The 20,920-nt window shown below is 45.0% G+C and overlaps 1 non-coding gene across 1 annotated transcript; it reads left to right on the top strand.

Moving 5' to 3' along the window:
* Window positions 1-20,068: 20,068 nt before the first annotated feature.
* LOC116597948 lies at window positions 20,069-20,214 on the top strand. Its single transcript, XR_004288862.1, has one exon. It is a non-coding gene; the product is annotated as a U4 spliceosomal RNA (small nuclear RNA).
* Window positions 20,215-20,920: the final 706 nt, after the last annotated feature.

Below are 20,920 nucleotides of genomic sequence, written 5' to 3'. Positions count from 1 at the left end.
CGCCTTGGGAGGCTCCTCCTTCTGGCCTCCAGGAAGCCAGAGGGCCTGGTCCCAGTTGACCCCAGGGACACAACAGGCTCACACTGGACAAAATGTAGGCATGGAAGTCTGCACTAGGGCTTTCTTACTTTTTTAGACAAGGGTCAGAGCTGTTGCCTGGAATGGGCCATATGATTCTGTTCAGGGTGGAAAGGGGGCCATTAGAGCCCCACCTGTTGTCATGTCTGCTAATTCTACAACCTCCTTTTTCTTCTTAAAGATTTTGTTTTAAGTCATTTCTACATCCAACATGGGGCTTGAACTCATAACCCCGAGATCAAGAGTCACATGCTCTCCTGACTGAGCTAGCCTGCTGCCCCTCTATGACCTTCTTTTGATTTAAATTGCTAATTTGATTGTATTGTGATCTGCATGACTTTGTTGAGACTTGCTTTGTGGTCTCACACAGGGTTAATTTTTTTAAAATGTTGCATGTGTGCTATTGAGTGCAGGGCTCAACATATGTCTTATTAGGCCAGGCTTGGTGGTGTGTTGTTGGGAACATCTGTCTGCTTACTAACGTTTGCCTGCCAATTATTGAAAGTGCCGTGTTAAAAATTCCCCCTGTAATTGTGGATTTATCAGTTTTTGCTTAATATATTCTTAGTTTGTGTTATTAGGTGCATCCAAGTAAAGTGTTGCTTTATCGTCCTGGGGAGCTATCCCATTTGTCATTACCATTGTCATTATTATTGATCCCCTGCAGGTGCTTATGCCTCAAAGTCCATTTTCATCGGCCATTTCTTTAGCTCCTGCAGCTTTATTTTATTTGCCTGGCATTTCTATTCGCATTTTATCCCCCCCCGCCCCCCCCCCCGCCCCAGTTCTTTATTTTCAGTCTTGCTGTGTTCTTATGTCCCAGATGTATCTCTTGTAAACAGAACATAGCTGGATTGAAAAAAAAATCTCATCTGGTGATCTCCGCCATTTACCTCTTAACATTTATTGTGACTGCTGATACATTTGAATTTGTCTTACATTTTATTATGAGTTTTCTTTTTATCTTCTCTCTGTCTTCTTCGATTCTCCTTTCCTGACTTCTTTCTGATTCAATTGAGTTTCCCCTTCCCTAGCCCACTGGTTTTGCAATGATGCATTCTTTTCCTACTCTGTCATTTTTAAAAATTTAATTTAAATTTTTAAAGATTTTATTTATTTATTTGTTTCTTTATTTATAGAATGTGTGCACAAGCAGGGGGAGTGGCAGGCAGAGGGAAAGGGTGAAGCAGGCTCCCCACTGAGCAGGGAGCCCGACTGGGGCAATCTCAGGACCCTGGGATCACAATCTGGGCCAAAGGCAGAGGCTTAACCGACTAAGTCATAGAGACGCCCCTGCCCCTCTGCTCTGTCTTAGGTATCTCTCCTGCCATGTCTTTGAGGTTCACCTTTTCTACCCTCCATATTACTACTATTGTAATTATAGTTTTATAGTATAAACAATCATTTAGATATACCCACATATTTACCTCTCTGCCATCTATTTATTCCTTGCATCTCAGATCTTCCTCTGGTTTTAATTCCTTTCTTCCTGAAGTACATCATTTAGAAGTTGTAGCCAGAAAAATCCGTTAGTGATAACGTAAGGATGTCAGTCAGGATGATGACTGCCTTAACACTGCCATCTGGTATATTAAAAAATTGTTAGAGAGTAGATCCTAAGAACCCTCATCACAAGGAGAAAACATCTTTTTTTCTTTTTTTTTTGTATGTATAAGAGATGAGGATGTTAAAGTATTGTGGAAATCATTTCACTATATATGTAAGTCAAATTGTTATTCTGTATATCTAAACTCATACAACCGTTGTCTTTCAATTATATCTCAATAAAAACTGGAAAAAAATCCAAGAAAACCCCACATAAAACAAAACAAAACAAATCTATTGGTAGTAAACTCAGTTTTGTCTGGAGAAGTCTTTGTTTCATGCTCACTTGTTTTATGTTTTCATATTTTATATAAATAGTGTCTTACGCCACAGTCTGTTTTAGTCTCTCAACATTATGTTATGTGCACATCTTGTTACATGTCTCTGTTCCTTTAATTTTAACTCTCCATAATATTTCATTATATTAATATAGTGTAATGTGTTTATCCATATACTTGAAAGATCTTTTCCACTAATGATTTATTTTGTTACCACTATTACAATTATATTTTTATTATGAAAAATTTCAAGCAGCCACACATATAGAGTAGTGAGTCCCCTTGTATCAGCCTCAACAATCATCAACTCACAGCCAGTCTGGTTTTATGTGTATCTCCACTTACTAAGTTATTTTGGAGCAAACACTACATTTCATATCATTACATGCGTTAATAGTTCAATGTACATCTCTCAAACATAAAGATTATTTAAAATAGATAGCCATAATACCATAATAACACCTAAAATGTTCACAATGATTTGTTATTATTATGACATATCCACTCGGTGTTCAAGCTTCCAATTGTCTCATGTTTAACATTATTGAAGATGATGTTGAATCAATTCGAATAAGATCCATTCATTGAGATTGGGTGATTTGTCTCTTCCGTCTTTTTAGGGTTCTCCTCTTCCTCTTTTTCTTTCTTCCTTAAATTTCCTTATGATTTGTATGTTGAAGTAACCAAGTCGTTTGTCCTGTGAAATTCGCTGCCCCCCTGACCCCGATGTGACTGTGGCTGATCTCATCCTTTTGGTATCATTTAGCATGTTCTTCCGTCCTCTCCTATTCCTATGTATTTGTGGTTAGATCTAGAGCCACCCTCCTCCTTGGAGAACTCAGCTGCATATGAAACTCTGCACTGGGGATTATTCTTTCTTGACACTGTGGAGACATTATCATGGTGTCATCAGGCTTTGGTTATTGCTGTTGAGGAGTCTGTGGTCAGTCTCTTCCTACTTTGTAGGCCGTTTGTCTCTTCTGTCCAGCTGGCCTTGGCCTTTGAGTCCTCCAATTTCATTATTTTTATTGATCTTACAGCTCATTATAGTCCCTGAACTAGAAGGTTTGTGTCCCTCATCAAATCTGGAAAATTCTCAGTGATTATTTTTTAGAAAATTTTCTTTTTCCCATTCTCTCTGTACGCTCCTTCAGGAGTTTCTATTAAATGCAAGTTGGCTTTTCTCATGTTGCCTCCCACTTCTCTTATCTTTTCTTTCAGGATTTACATCTCTCCGTCTCTGTTTCTCCTGAGTGGCATTCTTGGGGATCTCTTCAGACTTATTTTTTCAGCTTACCATTGTTCCTTCAGCTGTATATCTGCTACTGAACACACCCATGGAGTATTCCAGTTCAATAACCATTCTGTAAACACTGTTTAGTTCATTTTCTTGCATGCCTGGTAACATTATTTTTTAAGATTTTATTGATTTATTTGCACGAGAGAGAAAGAGCACAAACAGGAGGAGGGGGCAGCAGGAGAGGAAGAAGCAGACTCCCTGCTGAGCAGGGAGCCTGAAGGCTTGATCCCAGGGCCGTGAGATCATGACCTGAGCTGAAGGCAGATGTACTGACCAAGCCACCCAGGTGCCCCCTCATAAACATATTTTAAATAATATCTTCCTTCTTGTCATGCTTTGATTCCTTCTGTAATTCTTAAATAAATACCAAGATAATTATTTTATAATCAGACCAGCTTGTCCTATTATCCGGAGTTCTTAGAAGTCCAGTTCAGTGGCTCCCTGTTTCCTTTGACCGTTGCTCACCATGGCTAGTTTCCTCACTTGCTTCTTGGCTTTGGATCATGCTTTCCCATTGATTGTGTCTCATCTGTAGAGCACATGTGGCCCAGATGAGGGTGTGTTCCTCCAAAGAAGCTTTACATTTGTGTTCGCCAGACACATCCAGGGTATTAACAACTTGGCACAGCTATTATTCTCAGCCATGGGGTTCCTGAACAATGCATGAGCGCAGCCCCATGGCTGTGTTATTCTGATGGGAACATTATGAGACAGTCTGGACAATCTTCTGTGTCATTTTGCCACTGGGAGGATTTTTATTTATTTCTGAAAGCATAGCCCTTCAGGGCCCCTGGCTTTGGGGGTGGGGGGCTCAGTTCTAACTCTGTGCTCAGGACATAGTTCTGCCTTCACCACAGGAGGACTCCCTTCCTTGTACTCCTTCTTCTCAATCTGGTGTGTCTTATTTATGCTCCTGGACCATAAGAGCAAGAAGGATGGCTCAGTTCTCCATACAGCGCACATTTTGGAACAAACACCAAATGTAGGAAGTGAGGCCTTGAATAAGAACGGTCTTGATGGGTTCCATCATGCGCATCTCTCAGGCTGACCTATAGAAGAGGCAGATTTTAGCCACTGACAAATGCTTTGTTTTCTCTAAGGGCTCAAATTTAGCTTTTGGATAATAATAAAAAAAAACCTTCTCTAGAACTTTGTTGTCTTGTTTCATCCTTTGGCTGTTTGCCGAGGAGCTGGTCCTGCTTTGGCTGTTGGATGGGCTGGGCAGCAGGAGTGGAAGGCCCCCCCAGAGAGCGAGCCTGTTGTTGTGAGTGAATGCTGGCTGCCACGGCAGGTCTGCGTTTGTGGGCGTGGTAAAACCATGAGTGCTCCCTGGGTGCCCAGCGTGGGCTTTTAAATGTCAGACATGTGGTAGGTGGTTGTGTTAATATTACCACCCATATGGGTTTTAAATTACAGTCTCAGTGAAAACAGGATTACTGCATTCTTTGCAGAGGCCCTCCTGGATCCCGCAGAGCCCGAGTGGGATCAGAGGGGCCAGAGTGAGTGGGCTGCTCCTGGAACAGGATGTTAAGACAGCTCTCAGGGACCCCCAGGAATGTGTGAAATTGCCTTCTGTATGACAGAAAATAGGGCCAGAACATATTTCTCTTAAAACTAAGTTTTTAAAATGAAAACAAACAAAGCATTTTGGCTTTTGGTAGAGACAGATAGAGATAAGTAACACCCTCCTCCAGGGTGTGGAAACAGTTCCATAAATAGATTCTTCCGAAAAAGCAGCATGGGGCTCCCTGAACAAATGACTTTTGGTGAGCCCTGCTTCAAAGGAGGTCAGGGAACAGAGTGCCGTGAATGTGATCCATCTTGGCAGGTAGACCTCTGCTTGGTCCCAGAGTTCTGTCTCCTTGCTCTTGTCGTGAACACCACTGCCATGGGAGGCTTCCCCAAATGCTTGCCATCCTAACCCTGCCCTGAAGCTTCCGAGATGAGTAGCTGGACGCTGGAAACACCTCTGAGCTTTGATGTAGACACAAGGCGGGTAGGGTCTGTCTAGATCTCAGGTCTGTCTGGCACTTGACCTTGGCAAGCACTCAGGGATCTTGAGGCCTTCACATAGACGTGAGGATGTCATGGCTATTTTGCTGGGTGAGGATTTGTTAGGTCATGTACATGAAGCCCCTGGCACATAGCTGGGACTCAGGAAAGGGTGATGGTGTGGTTTCTCCCATGGGGTTTCGGGAAGCAGGCCTCCCGGGGCAACCACTCAGCACTGCCTGCTGCGGGGAGTGGGACTCAGTCTGAGTTCTGAGCCGCAGGTTAGCAAGCTGGCTCTGACGACAGGAACTGTGTGTCCCATTAGGGTTGGTCCTTGGGGACTGAGCCATTACAAAGTCATGGCCCAGATGGAAAAGGGCACAATGGCTGAGGTGAAGGCCCGGTCGCATTGAAGTGCACAGCACGGAGTGTGGGCTGCCTGGGCTTGAGTCCGGGGCTCCCTGCTGACGCCACAGAGCTTGTGAAGTGACCCCATCTCCCCCCACTGCCCTGTGCCCCGGCTCCCTGTTGGCTCCCCTCTGGTGACAGTGTTGACCCCTAGGAGCTTCCTCTGTGGCTGCCTGGCCACGGGAAGAAGGTTTGTATTATCATGACTCTCTCGGAGTCTGCTTCTCTCCTCCCTTCCCCTCCCTGCACGTCCTGTCCCTACGAGAGCCTCGGCGGACCTGCAGCTCCTGACGACACAGCACCTTGGCTTTCCCGCATGGCCCTGTTGCTCTTCATGGCTTCTGTCCCTGAGTCTCATTGGGCCACCCGGAGATGGGCCAGACTTCACGGGTTGAGGGCACTGTCCTTCACAAGACTGCCCTTCCTTCAGACACCAGCCGCAAGTTCAAAGGTCCCCAGGCCACCCTCACTTCTGATTAGCTGGCTACAGATTTGGGGTCGCTCATCAACCCCCTCGTGTTAGTAATTTACTAGAAGACTCACAGAACCCAGGAAAGTGCTGTACTCCCGCTACAGTTTTATTAGGACACAGGGATGCTAATCAGAAATGTGACCATATGCAGAGCTCTGCCAACTGAGGAAGCTCACCTGAGCTCTGGTGTCAGAGTTTTTATTGGGATTTTATCATGTAGTCATGACTGATTTAACTGGGGCCCATGTGACTCCGTCTCCTACTCCTTTAGCCCCAAGGCGAGGTTGATATCATATTGCTCAAAGTCCCAATCCTGTAACCATGTGCTTGGTCTTTCCTAGGTGACCAGCTTCCTTCCTGAGCCACCTTGTTAGCATAAATCATCAGGTGTGGTCCAAGAGATCCGCCATGAATAATGCTTGGGAAATTCCAAGGGTTTAGGGGCTGCCTCTTGGGGACTGGAGGCAAAGGCCAGCCCATTTCTTTATTACATATAATACACTCCCAGTTAGTGCCCCCTGTCCCTTCAACCACTGCCCCTTTCCATGGCTCTTCACCTGTGTTTCTAAGAGCAAGCACTGGACGGACCAGACTCATCTTTCCCCACCAGGCAATGTCTCAAGTTGGCAGCAAGCCTCTGATCAGGTATCACTGGTTCAATCAGGGGGGTGAGGTGGGGGAGAGGGGAAGACTGTCATAGGGTATAAACCGTGACCACCTGGCCCTTGTCTTCAGCTTCAGCTATGGAGTGGCTGGTCCCCCATCACTAGAGTTCCCTGATTGGTGTATTTGCTGCTTTAGGGAAGAAATGTCAGATAAGGGATCAGGTGGGTGTGGTTTTCATTTTGGCTTCTTAAAGGGCTCTGACATCACACTCTTCTCCCAGGGGAGGCTGATCCTGCGTGTGTGTGTGAGTGTGTACACATGTCCTTTTAAAAATTTCTTCATGAGGGCGCCTGGGTGGCTCAGTGGGTTAAGCCGCTGCCTTCGGCTCAGGTCATGATCTCGGGGTCCTGGGATCGAGTCCCGCATCGGGCTCTCTGCTCAGCGGGGAGCCTGCTTCTCTCTCTCTCTCTCTTTCTCTCTCTGCCTGCCTCTCCATCTACTTGTGATCTCTCTCTGTCAAATAAATAAAAATCTTAAAAAAAAAAAAAAATTTCTTCATGAGAGTTCCCAGTCTGTGGCACACTGCACACAGCCCTGTCTGTGAGGCCTCCTTCCTACGTGCCGTTCACTCTTCTGAGGCCCAGGCCAAGGAGACTTGACCAAGTGTATTTTCAGAAATCAAGACATCAATCAACATTGGTCTCAAAAATGGCAAATATTATGAACTACCTGCTATGCAGCAGGTCACACGGAGAAGAGGTATATAAAACTCCAGAATGGTGCTGTTTGAGAGAAAGAACATCTGAATCACGTGTGCAATCTTGGATTTTTTTTTGTTTGGCATCATTTACATTTGAAGGAATAGTACAAATGAAAGAAGTTAAGTAGATGTTTTGGTAAAACTTACGAGCAATTTAAAATTTTCTACAACCATGCTAAAAAAGTACAAAGGTACAGGCAAAATTAATTTTAATAATGTGTTTTATTTAACCCAATATACCCAAAATATTATCTTTTCAACATGTCATTGATAAGAACATTAATATGAACATGCTAATTTCCAAATATTGTCTTTTTAACATGTCATTGATATAAACATTACTAATCTGGTATTTTACAATTTTTTAAAGATTTTATTGATTGATCGATTTTTTTGAAGGAGAGCAGTGGGTGGGGGCATGCGAGGGGCAGAGAGAGAAGCAGTCTTCCCACTGAGCAGGGATCCTGACATGGGGCTTAATGCCAGGACCCTGAGATCATGATCTGAGCTGAAGGTAGACACTTAACTGACTGAGCCACCCGAGGCACCCATATTTTACAATTTTTACTGAAAAAAATTTTTTGTTGAAAAGAATTGTGAAATACCACATTAATAATGTTTCTATCAGTGCGGACTAGCCCCAATTCAAATGCTCAACTTCCTATGGTCAGTGGCTGCCATACTAGAAACACAACTACATGTTTATTTTTAATATATATCTATAAAATATATATTATATACAGTATGTATCATATATATTATATATATAATATATTACATATTCTAATATATTTAATGTGTTTATATTATATTTCATATATTGTACATGTGTGTATATGCCCCACTGTTCCTGGCAAGTTACCAGTCTTCCAGAGCTACTGTTTCTTCCTCAGTGGCACATAGATAAAAATACCTACACAGAGTGGTTGGGAGGGTTAAATGAGATTCTACATGGCATGGAGCAGGTGATTAATAAATAGCTTATTCTCTGTTCTCAGAGACCTGAAGCAGTGATACAGATGAAGATGGTAAGTTGGCTCCTGACCCAACTTGACCAGAATTCTAGTGAGGAAATCATAAGTTTGTATCCAGCTGACAAAGAGCAGTGTCTGTTGTATGGGCTAAGGCTTCTCAGTGTGTTAGCTCCCATGAAGGTAGCTCACTTCATGGACTGTCTGTATAAGCTTGTTAATGTATCAGAATTATCGGCGATCAAATATATTTGGGGAACAATCAGGTTTCTTTACTGCAGGACTTCTCAGGACCTTAATATGTAAGCATATTAAACTTCATGAATCTCTAAAAGTGGGATATATCCAAATGTACTTGACCATGTAATCTTGTTTACAGAACATCTAAAGGAGAGATGGGAAACACCTTTCTAGGCTTCCTGCCACACCCACGTATATATAATGTCTATATATATAGTGTGTGTATGTTAACAGAAGTTTAATTCCTCTTAGGTGAATGCTTAAAAGTGGGATTCCAGGGTCATATGGTAATTGTAATTTTAACTTTATAAGAAACTACCAAACTGTTTCTAGAGTGGCTGAACCATTTTGCACTCCCATCAGTAATGTATGAGAGTTCCTGTTTCTCCACATTTTTTTTTTTACTTTATTTCTTACGTTATTCATTAAATATTTATTTAGCACTCCACAATGGAGCCATGTTTACTCAAGGTAGGGTTCCACAGACCACCAGCACCAGCATTCCTGGGAACTTGTTTTTTTTTTTTTTTAATCATGACAAGTGCACTCCTTAATCCCTATTACCAACTCTACATACCCCCTCTCCACCTTCCCTCTAGTAACCACCAGTGTGTTCTCTATAGTTAAGAATCTGCTTTGGGGCACCTGGGTGACTCAGTCTGGTAAGCATCTAACTTTTGATTCTGTCTCAGGTCATGATCTCAGGGTCATGAGATCGAGCCCAGAGTTGGGCTCCATGCTGGGTATGAAGCCTGCTTAAGATTCTCACTCTCCCTCTCCTTCTGCCCTACATCCCCTGGGGAAAAAAACAAGTCTGTTCCTTGGTTTGCCTCTCACTTTCTTTTTTCCTCTGGTTTGCCTCTCACTTTCTTTTTTCCTCTGCTCATTTGTTTGTTTTCACTCCACATACGAGTGAAATCATATGATATTTATCTTTCTCTGACTGACTTATTTTGCTTAACATTATTCTCTCTAGCTCCATCCATGTTATTGCAAATGGCAAGATTTCATTCTTCTTTATGGCTGAGTAGTATATATATATATACTATATATCTCTCACATCTTCTTCATACACTTTATCCACTTATCAGTTGACAGACACTTGGGCTGCTTCAGTAGTTTCGTTACTATAGATAATGCTGCAATAAACACAGGGGCATGTGTATCCCTTTGAATTAGTGTTCTTATATTTTGGGGGTAAATACCCAGTAGTTGTAATTATTGGATCATAAGTAGTTCTATTTTTAATTTTTTGAGGAATCTCCGTACTGTTTTCCACAGTGGCTGCACTAGCTTGCATTCCCACCAACAGTGCAAGAAGATTCCTTTTTCTCCACGTCCTTGCCAACATTGCTTATTTCTTGAAATTCTGATTTTAGCCATCTTGACAGATGTGAGGTATGATATCTTATTGAGGTTTTGATTTGCATTTCCCTGATGATGAGAGATGTTGAACATCTTTTCATGTGTCTATTAGCCATCTATATGTTTTCTTCAGAGAAATGTCTGTTCATGTCTTCTGCCTATTTTTCAACATGTGTGGATGCTGTCACTTCTGTCTCTGAGAGGTCTTTTTCTCTCCAGGTCTTTTCTTGTCCATGACACATGCTGTGGCTTTCAGCCCCTTTGCCACCATGGCGCCTTTCTTCTTCCTTCATATATGTTCCATCTGATGCGTGCCTGTCCTTCATAAAGGTTTTCAGAGCTGGGCCCGGGACCCAGGGGAAGCTTGGCCAACTCCAAGATCAGGATGGCCAATACCTACCTTGTTTGGAATATGGTACACCCACTGATCCAGCCAGAATGTGGTTAGCCTCCTCCGTACCCTGTTCCTGTCAGCCCTCTGGGAGCCTGAGAAAGATGTAGCCCAGTCTGTCCTCCCACAGGAGCCACCCTTCACCAGGGGTCCGCCCCTCACCCCTTACTATTCTGTCCCTGCCAGATTTGATCTTTGTTGGTTTTAATCTGTTTAGCTCATTGGATCACTTTTATATCCTGGTTTTGTTAACTGAAATGTTTAATGGCTCGGCTGGCATTGTGTGGGTCACAATCTTGGCCATCACAAACCCTGTGTTCCTGCAAGTCACTGACAAAAACACATGGAACTGCTTGTTGTAGACATCCTCAGCCTCTGGGTGGGAATTGGCTCTAGTGCATGTCTCCCCACACTCCAGTGCTTGGAGACCCCGTGAGCGTCTGCACCTCTCCTCTGTCTCCAATTCTTTGGGGTTACTGCTCTCTCCAACCTCGGTTTAGGTTCCCTGCCTTCTGGATGCTTCCAGGCGCAGGGGGCTGTTGGCCTGCACAGTGAGCCCCATCTGCCTCAAACGTCATCTCCCTTTTCTGCCTGAGCTTTTTTTTTTTTTTTTTTTTTTTTCCTAGCTGTCCCTTTGTGCAGAGCTCTACCAGGATTAGTATGGACTTGGGGAGAAGGCTCCTCTCCCCCACTCAGAGCCTGTCTTAGCCCCTCACCCTGAGCCTTTGCAGATGGTGCACAGACACGGGGCTCATATCTCCCCTGCCTCTGTCCCCAGGGACGCTGCACAAAGCTTTCTCCTTCACTGTCTGGGGGCTTCTCTGGCTGTATTTCGTTTGGACAATCATGGCTGAAAAATGACTGCCTTTTCCGGGGCTTCCATCTTTCTCTTAGTCTTCACCACTGCCACCTGGAATGCGTTTATATAATTCCCACTCTTCAGATAAGAAAACAGAAGTTCAGGGATATTAAATAGCTTTCTCAAAAATTATACAGACGGTAAGTCGAAGGTCTAGTCAACAGATATTTATTGGGCACCTATGCAGGCTACTTCCAAAGCCCACGTTCTTTGTCTGCAGTGTGCTACCTGTCAGCAGTACAGCAGGACCCTTGGGGAAGGGAGGCCTGGGGTGGGAACCCCGCCCTCAAGGAGGCGCTGGCCCGGTCTCACCACTAGGTGGAGCTGCTGGCCCAACCGGCCGAGGCTACGGATGGCTAAACTGCGATCCATGCTCAACTCCTCCCTAGGCCCTCCTTGTTCTTGGAAGCAGGGACACTCCAGTCATGCCAGGAGAGCACTTTCAAGCGTCCAGGAAGCCACCAAGAGAGTTACTGCATCTGAAAAGCTGGAGGCTGAGGCGACTTGGAGTCCCCTGTCTCAGGACATAAATTTTGATTTCTCATAAATTGCAGCTCTAGAAGTTTCCAGAAGATTCCGGAAGGTGGGTGAGCCCAAGAAGACGCCAGAGGATAGACCTTGAGCTACACTTCTACCGACAGGAGGTCAACAGAGATGACTCTGGAAATGTGGGATTACTTTTTTAGTATTTATTTTTTTTTCCTGCAAACTTAATTTTGAAAAATTTCAAGCCATAAAAAAAGTTGAAAGAGGAGTACAGTGAACACCCATTTCTGTCTCATCAAGATTCACTACTTGGTAACATGTGGCCACGCCTGGCTGGTCTCTTTCTCATACTGTGTGTGTGTGTGTGTACCACACAACAGTCAGTTGCCAAAATGGGACTTCTACTCTGAACATTTCAACCTGCCTCCCCCAAAGACAAGGACATTCTCTGACACGCCCCTGATGCTGTTCTTGGTGGTATTACTTTTTAAGAAGGGAAAATGTCCTTGGCTCAAGAACTCGAATAATCCCCAGTGAGATCTGGTTGCCAAGAATGAGTACATTAGGAAGCCAGTTTAAAGATTCAGCCTTCCCTCACGTGCTTTGAGAGAAACTTTTAGGCTTGGCTATGGATTAGACTGGGTGTTCCCAAGGACAGACTTATGCCTGACCACCCTCCACCCAAACCAAAAGGTGGATTTACAAAAGACACAGCTGCTGGGGCCTTGCAAGCGGGAGCTCTGTGCATGGTGGATATGGCAGCCGCCCAGCCTTGGCTTACCACATGGCCAATAGGCCCAGAGGCCAGGGCTCAGGAGGTCTGAATGCAGAGGCACAGACCACTGAGAGTTCCAGGAGCAGGAAGCGGCTCAGCTGTCCCAGGATTCCAGAAAAAGCACCTGGAAGGGTGATTCTCAGAGAAGTGGTGGCTGGGGCAGAGCACCGAGGAAACGTCTTTTTCCAAAGCAGAGAACTGGGGTCATGGCATGCCAAGCACTACTTCTCCTTAAAGGAAGTGGGAGCTCTGGAGAGGTGGCTTGTCACCACATTTCTCTGTGGAGAGGATGGGGGAGAAGGCAGGTTGCAGAGCTGGGCTGAAGGCCCACTGTTCCAGACCCAGCTCTTGCTGGCCTGCACATGAGGGGCAGGGAAGAGCTGTGTGTTTGTTTGTTCGTTTGGAAGGAAAACTTCCATTTAGAACACATAGACCCCAGCTTGTGTGGAAGCTTCTAGGGGCCACTGCCCTAAGCCCTGCCAAGAAGACTGTCTATTACAGAAAGCTGGTCCTTGTTGGAGGACAGGCAGAACTTTGGGAGGTCAAGAACCCTCTCTAGGTTGCTGCTTGCATGTTCAGTGGCCTTTGGAAGTATCTCTGAGTTTCTGTCCATACCCCTCAAGCTATCTTGGGCAGTGCTTGACTGCACACTATGAGGCCAAGCTTGGTTTTCAGTGTCTTGACATCTGAACGCATACCATGCTCCTTCTGGCCCTGCCACACCGGGAAGGAAGACACACACACTCAAACTGTTCTCAAAATAAAGAAAAGAACACATAGATACTCTCAGCCCAGCACCCAGGTATTATAAAACTGTCAAGAATTATTTCAGACTAATAGGGCATAGACATTTGGCGAAGATCCCACACCTCAGAGGTGGAGAGGGGCCTAGGAGGTGTCTCAGCTCCAGAGTGCACAGCGCCGAGGGGCCTGTGTGCCTAGCTCATGGGCCTCATTAGACTCTCAGTGCCCTGGGGTACCTGGTCCTTCTGCTTTGATGCCCCAGCCTGCCTTTGCTGGTCTCCTCTCCACCCTGGTATTCTCCTGGGGGATGCCCTGTAAGGACACAGGCCCGAGTCTCTTGGTATGTGCCATTTGAGCAGAGTCCCCCTGTGCTCTGGATGCAGGGTTGTTTCCTGGGTCCTTTATCTAAGAAATAGCCCCGGGGACACAGAGCAGCTGGTGTCTGCCCTTTTCTTTGCAGACCGGCCCTAACTTCTTTGGAAACAACCGCAGTTCACTCTTGCACTCCACGTGGGATGGGCCGACCAGCAGGGAGCTCACGAGCAAGCTCTCCTGCATCCATGTGTTGGTGAGCCTGGCCGTGATGGAATTTCGGGGCCGGTGGAGGACTGACTGCTGGGAAGGGTAGTCTTCCCCCTCGGATGCTCGCCCAGAAGCTCATGAGCGAGCTGGTCATGGCACCAAAGTGAGACCTAGGGGTGCCTGGCCCCGCTGTAAAGGAGCGGTCCTCCAGCTGTTTGGTCTCAGGAACTCATTCAACTCTTAAAAGTTATAAAAGGCCCGAATAGCGGCAGCTCCTGTTGATCGTATTTATAGTATTTAGCATATTAGAAATTAAAAGAGAACGTTTAGAAATATGAATCCCTCCATCGAGTGCTTTTATTCTCTGGCGCTCGGTACCTTGACTCCCCGGTCCAAGTCTGAAGGCTGCGGAAGGATCCGTCCCTTTTCCGCGCGCGCCCCTGTAGCAAGTCTCCCTCGGCCAGTGCGGCTGGTCTCAGGGTCAGAAAGCTATGGTTTTCCTCAGTAAGTCTTACGAAGGTGTACGTGACCGCCAGCCCCCAGACCTTCTATGAAGAACCTGATCAGAAAATGGGTCAGGTTAATACAAATAATTCTCTCCTTCTTTGGCTCTTCCAACAACAGGACAATGGAATGAACATTCTACCCACCTCTGTGGGCATCTTCAGACTCCACTTTCCTAGACCCTTTCTGCTCTTCAGAGCTGTTTCTACTTTTCCACTTTAAGCCCTTTTAAAACGATTTTCCCCACTGGGGCCTGGAGTCCCCAGTGTGTCTAGTCATGAATGGACGTGCTGTCGTCAGCACCATGCCAACACCTAAGCCAGGGAGCTGAGGAACCAAGGGCCTGTCGCAAGTCAGGACACCCAGGAGGGCACAGCGGGCTTCACCTCTTGCCTCATGGGTTTCAGTTTGCATTAAAGCTGCAGGGCTCACACTTTTTGGTCCTAGGTTCCTTTTTAATCTTCAAAATGATTCAAGACTCCAATGAGCTTTTTTGTGTGTGGACTACATCTGTATTTTTCCCATTTGAACCTGAGCAAGTTTCAAATATTTACTTACTAATTCTTAAAAAAACAAAGCCTTTGCATATAAACATAAAAAACACATTTTTGTGAAAAATAACTACACGTCTCAAAAATAAATTTAGTGGCATTTTAAAAAATAGTTTTGCCAAGTCTCTTTAATATTTGGCTTAATGGGAAACAGCTGGGTTCTCCCAACAGCCTCTTCAGGCAATATGGTGTGGTAGGTTGTTCTGGTTGAAGGTGTCAAGAAAAATGTGCCTCTGGAGTCGGAGGTGGATTTTCTTTCATAGGCTTTCCAGGTAGTTATAGATCTGCTTCCTTGCTACTGCGCCAAAACGTGACACGTAGTGGTTTCTTAAAGGTTAATTTCTACGTGGAATCTGAAACCATTTATCCTCTGTTTGCTTTTAACCCACTGGTCTAACTGGCTCTGTGAAAGGATCTCTTACCCAGGCGTGCACCGTCAAGCACGAGTCCTTGGGAGCATTCATGGAGCTACACAGTGCTTCCCCACTGTTGACCTTTTTTACCGTCATGCAATATCAAAAAATCAAAATGTATAACACGGTCACTGATTGCATCAGAAAAGTCTTCCTATATTTGGAGGCTGACAAGCTTAGGATGACAGTTACAGTTTTGCAAAATTCTAATTTTTGCTTGAATGCTCAAATTTTATCATTGGCAACAAATACTGTCATTGTTTCCCTGGAAATGACAGGCTTACTTTGTTCATTTTCCAAGAAATGTCTGTCAAATGCCCAACTCTGAATAACCATTGTTTGTTTGTCATTCTTTCAAGTAAAATGAGATTTCATTCTCTCAAGTAAAAATGGTATTCTCTGCAAAAAAAGAGGCTGAATAGACTTGCAAGGCACACAAACCCACAGGTGCTTTCCTCAGGACAACCATCACCCTTGTGTTTGTGCCACAAGTGTTCTGTGCCAAACTGAATCTAATACAACTGATATATTTTACTGCTTTATGAAGGACAATCTTAAGGAGAATAGGCACTTTTAAAAATTTGTGAGTGTGAGTGGTGGAGAAGGACATGACTATAGTTTGGAACAACTGGGTGAGTCATGCTAAGGCCCTGCGGCTTTACCCACTGGTGTTTGTGATCATCAACGCCAATGCTGATAAAATAATCCTGACCTCTTGCTCTCTCATAAAGGTCTCATGGGCTTTCCAGTCTGCCTGGACTATACTTTGAACACCTGTAGATGGAATCAACTTCATGCCAGTGATGGGTATGCTCTCTCCATCTTTCTAACCCTGGCTCCAAGTCCCCGTGGCCTGGGCACCCAGCAGAAGTTCCACTAATGCTTGCTGGCTGAATGTTTGGCATTTCTGTGATGCAGGGTTAGGGAATAGAGTCTGGATAAAGGTACTTGTTATGGGGGTACATGTCATTCATGCCCAGAGCCTGAGATAGTCTCCCTGGAGACTGGTTGGTTTGGGACAGTGCCTAGGCATTGATATATATGTATTTTTAAAGATTTTATTTACTTATTTGACAGAGATCACAAGTAGGCAGTGTTATGCCTGAGTTTTCACATCGGAGAGACCACCAAGGAGCCAAGCACTGATGCAATCGCACGAGGGTTTATTTGACAAGCTTAAGCTTGGGCCCAAGTATACCCGACCCATTGGAGTAGGGACTTGGACCCCGAGCCAGATTACAGTAAGAGTTTTTAAAGGCAGAGTAGGGGTGGACTCAGCGGTGGGTGAGGACAAAGGGGATTATGGATGATGATGTAAGTCTCTAAGGAATTTTGGAAGCAAGGTCTCCAGGACCTTGAGGGGCTAGCTGTTGTCTGAGGAAAAGGTTATTCATTACCAATAATAAAAATCTTCTTGTGAAACCCTTTATATGTATATCAGTGGGTCATATACTTGGGAATGATTCTCGACACTATCTTGGAGGTTTAGAGATAAAGTTTTCTAAAGGAATTGTTAAAGTAGACTTACAGGATTCTGTTTGGACCTGTCGGAGTAGGGGGTTGGTCAGGCTAGGATTGTCCTTAGCAAAACCTCAAGGTGAGGACAGTTAAGTCCCCAGGGGAGAGCCACTCTGTCTGTTTCAAGGGCTTGTCAATAGGTGAGGAATTTTAATGATTTTCTTCTCCCTCTGTTTCCCACATCAGTTAAACTTGAAGTGGGATGGCCTTCATTTTCTCAGCCTCCACAGGCAGAGAGGCAGGCAGAGAGACAGAGGAGGAAGCAGGCACCCCGCTGAGCAGAGAGCCCGACACAGGGCTCAATCCCAGGACCCTGAGATCATGACCTGAGCTGAAGGCAGAGGTTTAATCCACTGAGCCACCCAAGCACCCCAGGCATTGGTATTTTTAAAATATTTAAAACACTGAAAAATCCTGCAACAAGAGAACTAACTCCGGGACTGTCAGGCCAAGAGCAGAAAGGCAACCTAACTATAAGGAGTGGAAACCCATAGGCATCTCTTCTCTTTCTTTGCTTCTGCTTCACACAATCAAGACAGAGCATCTTGACTGTGGATCATGCAGTCTTGGACATTGTCAGGTGACTTCAGGGCCTTCCTGCAGAATGGGCGGAGAGGGGTAAGAGGGAGGTGGGCTCCCAGAGGCCCTGGAGGGACTGGGGTGCTGGCTCCTCGGGGTGCTATTGGAATCATAGGCGGATGGAATCTGGTACCAGGAGTGGATGGGGTCCCAGGGCAGATGTCTTGGCTCTGCCACAGATTTTGGAGCCACACTGGGCAAGGTGCTATTTATGCAGCTCTGCCCTCTAGTCAGCCGCTGGGGGTCTGTCTGCTCTTCTCATTCTGAGATAGTTCTCCCCAAAAGTCCAAGAACCATCTCTTTGGCCTTACTTCTTCCCAAGGGACTCTTAGCAAGTCACCCAAGTGGGAGTGATTCTAATTCTGTGTCCTTATCCCATGTCAGTGCAGCATCCCTGCTCTCTAGCCCTGGGCACTCTCTGTCCAAGCACAGGCCTAGAGCCCTGCAGGCTCCACCATACATCTCTGAGCCTCCCTCCTGAGCGCATTTCTGTGGCTGTGAAGAGGCTATTTTTGTTCGTGGTGATGCTTATAATTTCTTTTTTTGCAAGTGTCTTGTGCCCTTCAGAGAGCAACTCGGGGCTGCATGTCTAAAAACCTTCCCAGGTTCTAATGCGTGGCCAGGGGGAGACCCTGGTTTTGTGTGTGTGTGTTTTCATTCTTCAATATTGATTATTCAGTAGGAAGACTAGGGAAGCTATTTTGAGATCCAGGTGGAAACCAGAGATATGTACCCCACATGTGGTTATGCAATAAAACAAAACAAACAAACAAGTGTGTTTCTATGCAGTTTACCTATATAGATCAGTAAGCCAGAACTGTAGTTAAAATTTGGTTAACAATTTCATTGATTATGTTTGTCTTTCTGTGATCAATGCCAAAGAAGTATATGAAATCTTGAGGACCAAGTTTCTCAATAGCAGAATGGGCTTGTAAGAAAACTAGCATTATTTTATAACGTTGTGGCGTGTAGAGAAAACATTTTTGTGTTTCAGTAGGCTTTCTGAACAAATTTTGCTGAAACTTGGAATTGGTTGTCTTAGTGGGCTCAGGCTGTTGTAACAGACTACCACAGGCTGGGTGGTTTAAACAATAGGAATGTATTTCTCACAGTTCTGGAGGCTGGGAGTCAGAGATCCAGGTGGTGCTGATTTGGTCTCTGGCCAGGGTTCCATTCCTCTTTGCAGACGGCTGCCATCTTGTTGTGTCCTCCAAGGGCCAAGCGAGTGAGGAAGCTCTCTGGTGTCTCCTTATCCAGGTGCTAATGCTATCCTGGGGCCATATCCAAGCAAGCTGATCTGGCCCTAAACAGCCCAATCTCCAAATATCACATTGTGAGTTAGGACTTGAACACAGGAATTTGGAGGGTAGGCAAGCAGTCTCTCTATAAGACAAGCCTTAGAAGTTAATTTATAATTGTGAAGGTAGTGAGAAGACTTTAGAGAGGCTTATCTCTCTAAGCTGGGGGTATGTGTTTACATTTCAGCCAGAAATGAGGCCTGGGCTTGGAGACAACTGACTCCAGGTTATCTGCCCTGGAGGGGTAAACAGCTGGCCCTTGAACAAAATAGGTGTGAACTGCATAAGTCCATTAATGTGTGCATTTTCTTCCGAGAAAAGCAGTACAGTTCTATAAACGTATTTTCTCTTCCTTATGATTTTCTTAGTAACATTTTCTCTTCTCTAACTTACTTTGTTTTTAATATACTGTACTATACGGAGTATTTACTGTGTATTTACTATATCCTTTAAGAATAGAGTATATAAAATATACTTCAAACCAACAGTAGGCTGTTAGTAGTTAAATTCTGGGGGAGTCAAAAATTATATGGTGATTGTTAACTGTTTGAGTTAGTGCCCCTAACGCTGGTGTTGTGCAAAGGTCAGCTATATTTACACTCCAGGTTACCTGCCATACAATCTCTAAGGGGCAAGGGTGTTTTCCCTCCGTAGGAAAAGAGGGCCTATAGATGATGCATCACTCTCCACCCATCAGCCAAAGGACGTCATCTGCTCCCTGGAGATCTTCCATATGGCTTTCCTTGTGTCACCCGGCTGGAACAGGGAGGGTCCACCAGCTTGTTATTTACTGTAAGCTCATTAGTGAGAAATCTGTCTCAGATTCAGAATACCTCATATATTCATTTAAAATAAAATTAATAAAGATGAATGTTAATAACCCCAAAGTGGTAAGTAATTTATACTGAACGTTGATAACTAGGCAAAATACCTTCTAAGTAGAAAAAAAAAAAGATATAGAATCAAATGATTAATATGATGACAGTTGCATGGTGACGAATGTGGTGATTTTAATTTGTCTTTCCTCCTAAAATGTTCTTAAAGAGTATATATCAATTTGACAATGGAAAGAATTAAAAAGAAATTTTTTTTTTGCATAAGGATCATAATAGAGAGGATCTCTGTCTTAGTCATCCATTGCTGCATTACAAATTAAGTCCAACTTAATAGGAGAACAACACACCTTGATTATCCCCCAGTGCCTGTGGTCAGGAGTCTGGGCCTTGCCAAACTGGGTTCCCTGGCAGCCCCATTCCAGGCCACCCACCGGGGCCCCCAGAGCCCCACCACCTTAGCAGCACAGTATTTCAGTATTGAACTTATAAAGAAAATCACATTAATTCATGAAATATGAGCTTTGCGCAGTGGCAGCATCGTAGCCAAAGACATTTATCCGAGGTGCCATTATTGTTAATTGAAAACTTTTCCTAACTCATGAAATATGTTTGAGTGCCTTGTGGTTCTTTTCTGTTCTTCTATTTTGGGGTTTTGCCTACAATTTCTAGAATGTGTCAGTGTGACTGTGTTCCCCGTCTTCCCGAGGGCTCCTCACGCCAGCCCTGCAGCCTCAACATGCTTGTGTTAATCCAGCTCTCACGAGGGCTGGAGGCTTGTGTTGCAGTGCTAGGTCTTCTTGGCAGAGCTCCTTGTGTGTTTGGAATCAGTCACAGTAGGGGCTGGAGAAGCTGTTACACAATTTCTTGGCAGTGAGTGTCTTCATTAGTGATCTGCATAATCAGGCAAAAGCTGAGAACGAAATAGAAGAGCCACTATATGGTAACCCAGAAGCTAGCCATGCAGAAGCAGTACCCTTTACCTGGGATCTTGGTCACCAGGGCTCTCCCGGCCTCTGCTCCTTCCCTCCCCTTCCAGGGACCAAGGCCTTTGGACTTCCACCCACAGGAGAAGCTCCTGAGAACACCTCCAAGTTCCTAGCAAGGCCTCGAGGGGCTCCACTCCTGGACCACCCTTCCTAGTCCTTGATGGGCTGATCTGCCCTCAACCTAGACCCCAGTGGGCAGTGGGGGCAGGACCATGAAGGAGCTCTTTTTTTCCATCATCAGCTCCTTTTCCCCTCTGGGGAATCCTCTGGCCAGCCCAGAGGGAGGTGCTTCTTCATGTATCCAAGAAAGCAGTGTGGTTCCCCTGAGGGTCCCCCAGGGTCCTAGTATCTTAGCAGCACAAAGAATGTCAGGTGCGCATGAG

The sequence above is a fragment of the Mustela erminea genome, chromosome 8, assembly GCF_009829155.1.
Source record: "Mustela erminea isolate mMusErm1 chromosome 8, mMusErm1.Pri, whole genome shotgun sequence".
Lineage (NCBI taxonomy): Eukaryota > Metazoa > Chordata > Mammalia > Carnivora > Mustelidae > Mustela > Mustela erminea.
This window is presented reverse-complemented; position numbering and strand designations above follow the sequence as displayed.